The sequence below is a fragment of the Solea senegalensis genome, linkage group LG3, assembly GCF_019176455.1.
Source record: "Solea senegalensis isolate Sse05_10M linkage group LG3, IFAPA_SoseM_1, whole genome shotgun sequence".
Taxonomy (NCBI): Eukaryota; Metazoa; Chordata; class Actinopteri; order Pleuronectiformes; family Soleidae; genus Solea; species Solea senegalensis.
This window is the reverse complement of record NC_058023.1, coordinates 10462974-10475198: the sequence shown is the minus strand read 5'-3', so window position 1 is coordinate 10475198 and position 12225 is coordinate 10462974.

The following is a 12225-nucleotide window of genomic DNA, read 5'->3' as shown; positions in this document are numbered from 1 at the left end:
ACCCTTTGCAGTGTTACACACTGGACCTTTAAATGTTTAAAATACCTGTCAGGCATCAGTTATTTTGTGAATCATTACGGAAGATGATTAATATTATTTACATAGCATGTGTCACTAAGAACAGGACAATATTGTTTCTTCCATACTGGAACATATACAGTGCAAACTAAAACTATATTTGTTTTCTTTCACAACTTTAAAAAAAAAAAGAAAAAAAAGAAATATATTTATTATGTTTATATAATCTTAAACTGAAGATTAAGTTCCAGAGTCGTGTAATGATTCGCTACTAAAAACCAGACGACACAACAACTACAGCTGGTTAAGTCATGTGTGAAGTCTGGTTTGAAGTAATGGATGATGAGTGAGTGAATCAGCAGTATAATATGTACCTCACTGTCAGTTCTCACACCAAGAACCTGCTGGATGTGACTTGAACTTGCTGTTAACCTCATTCCGTCGGGTTAGTTTGTGTTGATCCTACACATCAGTCACAGCATAAAGAGGCGACTGTGGTTGCTCCGGGCTAAAAATAATTTTGGTGAGAGGTTGTTTTTTTTTTCACAGTACATGGCATTCTGCAGAGCAATAGGGTGGGGAGGAAATGAGCAGGGAAAAGGGGGGATTTTGCTGGACTGGCTTTCTCCTGGAGAAAATAAGGCCGTCTACAGTATGCGGCTATTAATAGCCACAGCAGGACGGTGTGGCTCTTTAAGACTGACTAACGGCTCCTTTTCTGTACGACGCAAGCAGAATAACCAGAGAGCATTGCCACCGCTTTCATCAGCGGCCTCCTCGGCTCTGCTGATGACGCGCGTAAGACGCCCCTGACCGCTTTTACAGACGCACGCGAGGAATCACAGTCGCAGGCGGAGAGAAGCAGAGACACAGGAGACGGTGTTAGTCAGTGGATTATGAGTAAGAGTGAGGCCTCTCACTGGGGCATTCACAGATGAAACATACGACGACAACCCAGAGAATATGATGGATGGTATAAAAGCGCATGTTTAACTCGGGGTGAAAAATATGTGTCCAGAATTACAAATTTATAAGAAAATAAGCCAAAAAAAAAAGACTGATGGTTTTCCTAAGTTGTGTAATTGTTTCCATGTGATTCAGCGTTGTAATGTTAAGAAATTAATAAATGACTCCACTTGACATGGAGAGTGAAGGAACTGAGACTGGAAAGCACCCACTTACAATTCATACTTTAGGATTATTCTGTTTCAGTTTTCTAGATTGTGTTACGCCCCGTCAAGGGGAGGCTAAAGCAGAACATAAAAATGACTCGACTTCCTGAAGACTCAAACAATAGCCACAGAACCGCTGAATCAAATAAGTGCGTTTTATTTACAAATCACCAAAAGTACAAAAGAAACAAAACCAAACCAACTACTAGTTAGCTCTGGAAAGGCCATCAGTGATGATATTCTCTGATACCCTCGCTTTGGGAAAGGAAAACTAATGGGAATATTCTGATAGCGGAGTAGTGGAGTGGCTCAGTGGTTAAGAGAGGTATCCTGTGTGTGAAAGACATCATGGCAATGGTCGCAAGTTCGACTCCACTCCTGGCTGATTGTACTCAATTGTAAGTCGCTTTGGATAAAAGCGTCTGCTAAATGACATGTAATGTAATATCATATGAAAAATTTATTGTTACAGCAAAATAGCGCTTTTATTCTAGGCGCCATGAGATTTTTTTAGAGGACATGACAGGAAGTGATGTCATCACTTGCCATATGTCAGTTCAGCTCGAACATTGTTGCACACAGTGTAATGCAGAATAATTTCCAGCACTTGTAAAGAGTAAAGCCAAGGCCGTCTCACTTTTATTGAGCACTCAATGAATGGAGACTTTTTACATAAGAGTGACATTCTTCACAAGTCTAAATAAATGAAAAAGGTTGGTATCCTGTGCGTCATCATTAGAAGGTCACACTGGAAGAAAGATTTAATGGCCAAGTTCTAGTAGCATCAGTAAAACACCATACAGGCGGCATTGGACTAATTGTGCTGGATTTCTAAGATTTAAACCTGTGTATTTAAAGGTCACATGTTGTTCTGGTCAGTTTCTGTGCTGTTATAATCCTAGGAAAAACCACAAAACTCAAATCATTTGAATATAAGAATTCCAGTATGTATGGCCAAGTGCAGGGGTTGTGGATTGGGCCTCACATTGGCCTACAATTCAGTTACCTTCAATTCAAAGTTTTATTTTCAACATGTTATTGTATTACAAAAAAAGACAAAACAATATAATTAAAAAATTGTAAACAATACAACATGTCCAAAAAGAAGTAGGAGAAGTAAATGAAACATACAGTATACACTGATTTTGGCAAAGTTCAGAGGTTTAAGGCCCCTTAAAATGTAACTTAACTTCCAAGCCCCATGTCCAGATTTTTAAATTGGCAAGCTGTTGCACAACATTGAAGTAAACTGACATTTTTGGTCTCCATTACCATTAAATAGATAAATAATAATGTTGTTTTGACAAAAATATTATTACAATCTGAAAAAAAACCAAAGACATCATAAGAAAGAATATATGATTTGATCAAATCTGTTTGAGCAATCACTGTTTTAGAGGAATAATCTAAAATTTGATGTCTCATTATGTATTCACTTTTTTATACCTTTTTATTGGGGGAAGACGATATAAAGCTTCTTATGGTCAAAATGGTAATCACCATTCATTTTGGAATATTGAGATCCCGATCATTCGTGTCTGATGAAAACATTTGAATTCAAATGTTGTACTATATTACAAATCTTTGTGTACATAGGCTTTGGAAGTTGGAAGTTTCAGAACTAACATGATCTTTACAACCCTACACATTGAACTCACAAATCAAGATGCAGCAGCCAGCTCACTGAGTGTAAAGACAAGCGCAGATGACCTACATGAGTGCGGCGTATCAGGTTGGGACATTAAATACATTTATTTTGCCCCGGTGAAATAAGTTTAAGGGGCCTTTTTGACCATTTCCAATAAATATGTATACAATTTTGGGAGGTATGTTAATTATTTTATCAGGTTATGGGGGCATTAAAAGCCACCGGAAATGCAAATACCAGGTGCAATTTTAAATATTATAAAGGGTCTGGAATAATTTCCAGATCAATATGCCTATTATTTCTTAATCTGTCTTGTAAAATGTGTTTTTTTGTGTTTTCTGTTGACCTTGGCCCACCGACCTTAGTCATATTAGTTTTCCAAATTCCAAAAACATTTCCAAATATGCTGATGCTGAATTATTTAGAATTTCCATGGGGTAATGTATTTGTATGATAACTTGATTTTACTTTTCAAACACTTCGCCCTGACCTGGATTACTTCTGATATTTTTTTAAGGCTATTGTTTTCTACTTGTGAAAGTTCTTCCAGTAGATTCAGTACAGACCTCTATAATAACAAGCCTCTCTGGCCTGTACAGGAAGTCACCTCCTCCTCTTCCTGTTTAGTCTAGATTCTGATAGGTCTCTGAGCCCAGGAGCATTTCCACAACAAAGCAGTCATCACCACATTTATCCCAGCTTATCTAAAAAAGAGCTTCAAGTGACACAATAAGAAAGGCAGTGGAAGAGACAGAGATGCAGTCAAAACAAAAGAGGAATCACTGCCGCTTCCTTTATATTCAGCATACATGACAGCCATTTAAGGACATTATTTAGCCTCTAATTAGTAACTCTACCACATCAATGTGTGTGTGTGTGTGTGTGTGTGTGTGTGTGTGTGTGTGTGTGTGTGTGTGTGTGTCTCTGCACGCTTGTATTGGTTACCTTTTTAGGACCTTTTCTGCAGTGTCCTAAGAAGAATATCTGCACAAATCTGTGTGTGTGTGTGTGAATACAAAGCAACGCCCAGTGCTGGCAAACTATTGTGATGATAGCTATTCAAGTGGCTTGACGCCTTTATTTTGCTTATCATGAAAAGCCAAATCTGGAGATACAGTGGCCACAAGAGTCCAAAAAGAAAGTCTCACTTTGAATTTATTCTAGGACATTTCCTGCTGTCAGCTAATTCAAGAAACCCATTATCAGAAAGACACTTGAGAATAGGTCTTTGGAGTTCCCCCAGGCAGACTCCTTCTATCTGGTGTGATCTTGTTATTACCTTAGCCCAGCCACCTTGTTCAGGCGAAGACACAAGTAAAAAAGAAAGAAAGGAAATGAGCTCATCTGCAGACTGATACAACCGTCATGCAAAAATAACAGGGTGAGAAAAAAAACAGACAGGGGTGTCATTCCCTCAGCTCCACACAGACAGACGTATTAACTTCCTTATTAGGACATATGCAGCCAGCTGTGAGTAGGAGTCACAGTGGCAGAGGTAGCTTGTTGTTTTCATTTTTTTTTATTCCCCTCATGACTTCCCTCAGACGGCCTGAGTCATGTGACTCTTTTGAAGGTCAGGTCACTCAGCCACTTGCTCACCGTGGGACTCTGGCTTGAATGTGCAGTAGAACATTAAACAATAGCACTGCAGGTACATTTTCGGTCAAAATTAATACACAACCAACTTTCCTGTAAGGAAAAAGGACTAAAAGTCTCTCATGTCACTGTCCAGTTAGTGTTCTTGGATCAGGTAGAAATCATAACTGTGGTTTCATTTTCACCAAAGCGTCATTAATCTGGGATAAATTACACTCATTCACTCACAATCAAACAACAAAGTGTCATTTGTAAGGCTCATATTTCTATTCCACGATAACATCTCTGTAAATCCCTTTTTCATCCTTAATTCTGTCAATAACCGAAGGTACAGTTCGTTTTTCAAAGCAGTTCAAAACAGGGGTTGACTGTGTTTACAGAAAACGTTGACTTACATCGACACATGTTGATGTGTAAACGAACATTACTTTTGCCCTGTTGTCAGGAACAATACAAGCCTTAGGGTTACTGCGCACGTATTAGAGCTGTCGGGCATATTTTTTAGACACGAACGCATGTAGATTAGCACTTGCTAATGAGAATATCTAAACATTTTAAATGTGTCCCAGTTTTATTTGTTGCTGCTGATATCGATCACTGATGAGATATAAACTGGAGACATGTTTTTTCCCCCTAATGAATCCGCTACAGCTATGCTAGTAGTTTCGAGGCTATGACACTCTGAGCTAAATGCTAATGCTACCATAGATATTAGCTGGTACAAAGCATCTTTCCTCTCACTGACATTAATTTTGTATAAAGTCACTGATACAATTGAAAAAGGGACTCAATTAATAATTTATTAATCTTTTCCTAAATTAATGGTCAACTATTTTGACCATTAATTATTCGTTTGAGGGTTTTTTCATTATTACATCAAGTTTTCTTCATGAAAGATAATGTTACGACTGCTTGGCTCAAGCAGATGCAACATAAAGCAACAAATATAACAAATAAATCATTAAAACTGAATCATTTTGGTTTGTGGACGAAACAAGACATTTGAGAACATCATCATTTCTAGGTTCGAGTAAGACTGATCAACATTTTTGAACATTTTCTGACCTCCTTACTGCTGCTTTACTGCAATGAAGGATCGTTAAATTGAAAAATGTAATGCGTGTGTGTGATGAAGAAGGATTTTCAGTAACTATAAGAAAGGATGCTTCTAATTTTGATTGATTCTATTTCTCAAGATGGAAACGCCCATTTCTCCTCTTTCTCCTGCTTGAGTAATTTCCTCCAGTTTGATCCTTTTTATAAGGAAAGTAACAACAACAGGAAGACCAACAATGAGACGAGCAAATGCAGTGAGTCCAAGCTAAAGACGATTCTTCTCAGTAACTGATCCACTTCATTTCAGTGAAACCAGAACCTTGTTGAACTTGTTCAGGAAGTTGAAACCAGTGAGTGAAGATAAACACTCAGATTTCTACACCTCATGATTAAATCTAGTCACTTTCACTTGAAGAGCTGCTTTTGTGCACTTGAATGGGTCAAACCTATGGATGTGTGCAACTTGACAATAGGCTTGTTTGCGTTCATTTTCTTGATGCTTCCCAGGAATATCGACATCCTGGAACATTTGTATTCTTCATTAAACTATTTATGTCATATATTCCACACACTGGTGATCAGTAGAAATGTGTGATTTTCCCAATAATTCACCAAAATTATTAATTAGTGTGAATGCTTTTTATCATAGTGCATGATAAAACTGTATATTCTATGATTAATTTAATAAATTTCACTCGGGCTGCAACTAGCGATTATTTTCATAATCAATGAATCTGTCGGTTATTTTCTCGATTAGAACTTGTTTGGGCCATAAAATGTTGAAAAATGTTGATCACTGTTTACCAAATCAGGAAATAATGACGTTCTTGAATGTCTTGTTTTATCCACAAACCAAAATTCTTCAGTTTGAATGATTTCTTTGTTATATAGAGCAAAGAAACCAGAACATATTCATATTTAAGAAGCTGAAAAATCAGAAAAAAATATTTGATTATTGAAAAAAAATAATAATAATAATACTCAAACCGATATTTGACCATTTATTGATTAATCGAATAATTGTTGCAGCCCTCTGTGGCATAATATCCATCCTGAGTGAGCCCATCACATCCAGATCACGCCAACTACAGGTTTGGACACTTCCATTCCTGAATTTCCTCATGCGGCCTCATGCCTGAGACATTCTCAGGATGCATGATGAGACAGCCTCCTTAGCTGAGGACCTGCAGTATTTTTTACAGTAATAATTTTATGTTACAGCAGTGTGAGTAGAGCTTTGTGTTACTCATCTCAGACTCTTTTAAAAATTAAAAGATAATTTTGTTCTTATGTCGGTGAGCATTTGAATACAGACTTTAAGAGTGAGTTAATTACACTTAATATACTTTCCAAGTACAAGAACAGTACAGAACAGATGAAGACAGATAATTGTGCTGCAATTATGACACTTGGCACTTCTAGAGCAGTTCATTGTCACAGTTAAATACCTGGTTAGACCATGCTGTACTGTACAGGTGTGCAAAAATGACAAAGAACTGGTATGACTAGAGACGGTGAAGTTGGCAAATAGACAGTACAGTGACAATCAGATAAAATACCATGTTTTTGTTGTTGTTTTTTTAAAGACACATAAATAGTTCTAAGCTCATGTGCTGTGTTTTTCCTTTCATATGACCTTTATTCAACCCGGGGTTAACCCAGTTTGAATTAGACATTAAAATACTAAAGGTAATTTAATTAGTTAGTCATATATTTGAAAGGTTTCTAAATTAAGATGCAAAAAATAATCACAGACAAATATAAGCAAATAAAATACTGTGTATACATTGCATGTAATAAAAAAATATTCTGCAAGACCCTTTAAGAATGTGTGCATTCATAAAGTGGCTAAACTATGTATAACAAAATCTCCCGGTCACTGTTAATAGTACAAATGTGACGCTGTCTGTCTCAGAGGGGGGTGTGACCTTGTTAGTCCTTAATAGCTGTGAGTGCTAATTAGCCAGAATTGTCTATAATGACTTTGGTGCCGGGGACAGACTGTGATGTACTTTTAGCTTCAATAGAACTCGGATGTATCAAGCTGGATTGTTGACTCCATTGTTGACTGTTGGTAAACATGATTGTGCATCACAAGTCACAATGCCTGCAACTTCAAACATGACATTTACAGCAGTGCAGGAAAAAGAGAAGTTGGTATCAAACGCGGGCATGAATGGACACAAGTTTATAGGGGGACATTTTTATTTCCTATATTCTCTGTTTGTGCTGTTTCTAACATTAGCAGCAGTGTTTGTCTTCTCAAGACATGGAATAACAACCAGAGCTGAGATCACAGCACTGATGGCAACTTTTCTCAGCTGCAGAGTGAACCACATATTTCTGCAAACCTGCCAAACAACTCTGTGAAACTCACTTGTGGAATATTCCTCGGATCTATATATCTTATAAATCCATAATCATGTGGTTTTTCCTTTCTTTGCCACACAATTTCTTGTGATTTTGTTCTTTGACACTGATTAGCCACTTTATTAGATTCTCTTTGTTAGATGAATTTGTGATCAGACCCTAAGCCTAGCTGCTGCCCACTGGATGTTTTCTTTTTATTGGACCATTCTATTTCAACAAGATGATTGTACATGGATCGATCAGCAGTTTTAGAAATAGTAGCCCAGAAAGGACAAACCTTATTTTTTTTTATTTCATCATTTGAATTGGAGAGGAAGTGTATTCAGTTGGTCCCAAACTGCACTTTTACCTCTAGGTGCCACTAAATCCTACATCTAAGTTTTTACGTATCTTATGACAGTAGCTCAGTGGTACAGTGAGTTGTCTTTCAGCTCAAAGGTTGTGGGTTCAAGTCCTTGGGCAAGACACTTAACCCCGTGTTGCTCCTGACAAGTGTGTGAATGGGTATGAAAATGAGTGACAGTTGAGGACGGAATTATTAGTGCCCCCTATAAAAATGTCATCGTTTTAAAGGCATTTCCCAAGTGCTGTGAAGCAGAGCAAATCATTTTTGACACAGCTTTTTCAAACATCCTTCCATTATTTGACTTCGCAGAAATATACTCCAAAAAATCATGAACTACCAGTGTACCCCAAGAATCAACCTTTTATTGAGCCATAGCACAAACCACTGCTGTGTTATGATGTGCCTAATTTACACACAGTATAACATCTTCAGTAAGGGTTTGAACATTCCCTTCGTGCCAAAAACAAAACAAGTCAGTTTAGACTCGAGAAAAATGATTGTTGATGCTCACAAAGCAGGAGAAGGACATACAAAGTTATCATAGCGTTTCAAGAAGCATCATCGAGAAATTCAAAGAGAGCCATACAATACAGAACAAACCTGGCTGAGGTAGGAAGCGAAAGATTTCAAAGACTCTGAAGACCCCAGAACAACTGCCAAGACACTAGTGAATGACTTAGTCAAGTTAGGAATTGCAGTCTCAAAGAAGAAAATTACTGGAGCTCTGCACAGAAATGGACTTCCAGTATGTCATCAAGACGAGAAAAGCGCTAAATAAATACAAACCATTTACATTCTGAGCTTAATCTACTGCCACGGTCACTGTTCTGCTGATCTAAATGTTAAAATCTTCACGTTAACACTGACTTTACAATCGGTGAACAAAATGCCAAGGAACATTTTCATTATCTGCAAATAATACAAAAACACTGTTCCATCTTGGTTTGGTGTGTTCCCATGCGTGCAAACTATAATTAGCATTAAACACAAGGTACAGCCCAAGCTGACGGGAACATTAGTTTTGCCGGTAACTGGTCATAAACTAAATTAATCTGACCTCACGATGGCACTGAGTGAAAAGACAGAGGCAGCGGTGAATAGTAGTATAATTCATCCTGATAAGTGATGTCACTAAAGTAAACAAAAATCTTGCCCTCAATATGAAACTGGGTGAAAAGTCAGGCAATCAACAGAAGACATTTTCTGGGAACCAGTAGTGTCTGTGCAAACGTTCATGCCAGTGCGCGCTAAATCATAAATGTCAAAGCCCGGACAATCAACAAATGATCGAATAATCGATCATCCTCTGAAGACCATAAATGTCTGCACAGAACTTCACAACAATCCACGAGACCTTGTTGAGTTATTGCCTGTTGGTGTTTTCCGCTGAGTCATTCTTCTCACGTGGATAAAGATAGAACCCTGCTAACCAAACATATACAGCCTGAAACACGACATGTGGCTTTTAATAGAGAATAGGTGGGTTTCATGCACATTGTCCTTCGCAAGAAAGATTCTTGAAATATCCTGTTTCTGCGCTTGACAGAGGTAGAAAGAGTTGGCGCATCGATTACGGGTGAATGTGAATCATTTCAGTGGAAACGATTCAAGGGTGACACTGCCGTGGAGAAATGGTGGAAATGGTGGATGATAAGAGGAGGAATGTATGGACTGATAAGGAAACTACATGTCTTGGTTTAAGAGAAGCAAATATTGTTACAAAAATAGAAGCAGCAAAGAAAGGCCATGACGTGTCAACGGCCCCTGGCACTTACCTTTCTTCTGCGGTGACTATTGCTCATCATTGTGAATTAACTCTCCAATGTCCGCTTCATGTATTCAGTAATCAGACAAAGTGGAAAACACAGATAAATGCACATTTTCTTTTGCTGAATTTGAACAATTTTGACTGTTAAACTTTGTTGTACATTTTAACAGTCCAGTGTGTAAGAATTATGCCAGGCTCACTTTGGATACCTGCGTGTAGATGTGTTTTTTTCTGCAAACCGCACATATTTCACAGCAAAGTAGACTTTTGTCACAGTTTCAATGTCCATTTCTGTTGCAGCGCGTCACACACCTGAACATATTTCAAAGTAGAAGCACTCTAGTGTTTTACTTCCCTAAATCTACAGTATTTGCTTCTTTAATTTTGTTGGTCTGATGGAGTTTATTGCAATTTATTATGTATATTGCAATGATTGAGGCAAAAACGATGTCACAAACGTGTGAACAACCGAGCTGCGTGAGATGGAAGAGATCATACTGCACATGTATGCACCACACCCGTAACTCGTGTGGATTGTTCTCCACTCACCCATCCTTTTCCAAAGTGTGTCAGTGAACTACAGTGGCCTTCACATGCCATAAAGGATGTTCTCATTTGTACAAGTACAAGATGTCTTTTCTGCCACAAAACCCTCTTTAGTGTTGCACACTTTACCTTTATAAATAACCGGGTTATAGAAGTGAAAATGGGGAGAATTGTATTGAAGCTCAATGTAATTTTTTGTCAGGAAAAGTGCGATGACGTCACCGGTCAAACAAGTGGCCATTTTAAGGACTCTGTGTTTGTATTTACTGCATGGTTCTCTGTGTGGGCACACAGATGAAGAGCTGTACCTCTAATGCAACGCGGCAGAACTTGTTTTGACAAGTTCTAGGAGGTGCAGCTGCAGGTACGCCCTGGTTTAGATGCTGACACTGTTCTTGCTGCATGGCCGTTGAGATGCAGAGGACGGTTGCGGGTGGGGGTGGGCGTCGGTGAGGGTGTCTGAGATGGTCCATTATGTCACTGGTGCCCCAAGAATAGTTCCAGTGTGTCCTGCTAGGCACTGAGGCGAGTGTGACGTCCACAACCTAAATGTTTTTGGGCCAAACCCAGGAGAAACAGGGGCCCTACTGTTTCCCTACGTCAGGCACACCCACCCAGCCACACACACACACACACATATAAAGGAGCATACACATATGGAAGCGTTTTAAAGTTTTCCTCTGCCACTGTTCCAAATGCCCGACAAAAACAGTTGAAACCGATCTGAGCAGCTGAGCCCAACGATCCCCATTAGACACGGGTGGTGACGCAATGTGATGGTAATGAGAGGTAGTTGGTTTCACTTGTGTTCACAGTATGGTGCCGGCTGCACACATGCTTAAATAAAGTAAAGTGAAACTTTCACTTGGAAGGGAATGCTGTCACAGGCTCGTGAAAATGATCTCAACTTATACACCATCATGAATCGCATGCATTTTACAGGTGATTAAACTGCTTCTGTGGCTTCAAGATGTTTGATTTTAATTCATTGCAAAAATAGATTATTTCATTTAGTGTCTGTTTAAACAGTGGCTCTCAAATTGGGTCAATAGGCATTTTCACATTCAGCCATTGTAATTATCATATGATAAAAAGAAAATGGTTGGACAAACTTTGACAAATGTTCATGTCAATGTCATTGGGTTATCGCACAAAAACATTGGGTTTCAAACTAAAGCTATGTGTAATTGTGTCTAACATGTTCACTTTAATTTGAAATTGTCTTAATGTAGTTGTGTTCCCATTTGTTTGTAAACAGTAATTTATTGAAAGTAGTGGACATATTAGTTGATTGAAAAGTAGCTTCCACTTAAAAAGTCACTTGATTGATTATTCAATTTTATTCAATTTTTTGGTATTTCTGCTCCATACATAAAAAAACAGCAGTCAAATGTCAGCTTAGATTCAAATAACTTGAAAAGTGGCAGTGCTGAGTGAGAGATGTTCTTCTTCATACCTTGGTTGTAATGTGTGGTTTATTTGAGTAACATTTGTCTTTCTGTCATTTCCTGTCAATATCAAGCTTCAGAATGTATAACTATTATAGATAAGGCAACACATGTGGTTTATTTCGGGGCATATGTGTATAAAATGACGCACATTTGAGGGAAACTAAAGTAAAATAAAACATGAGGTGTCGTTGTTTTCTTTATTTCTCTGTGTTGCTTCCGTCAGTGATCAATAGTTTGTCAGTAAATCCCTCCTA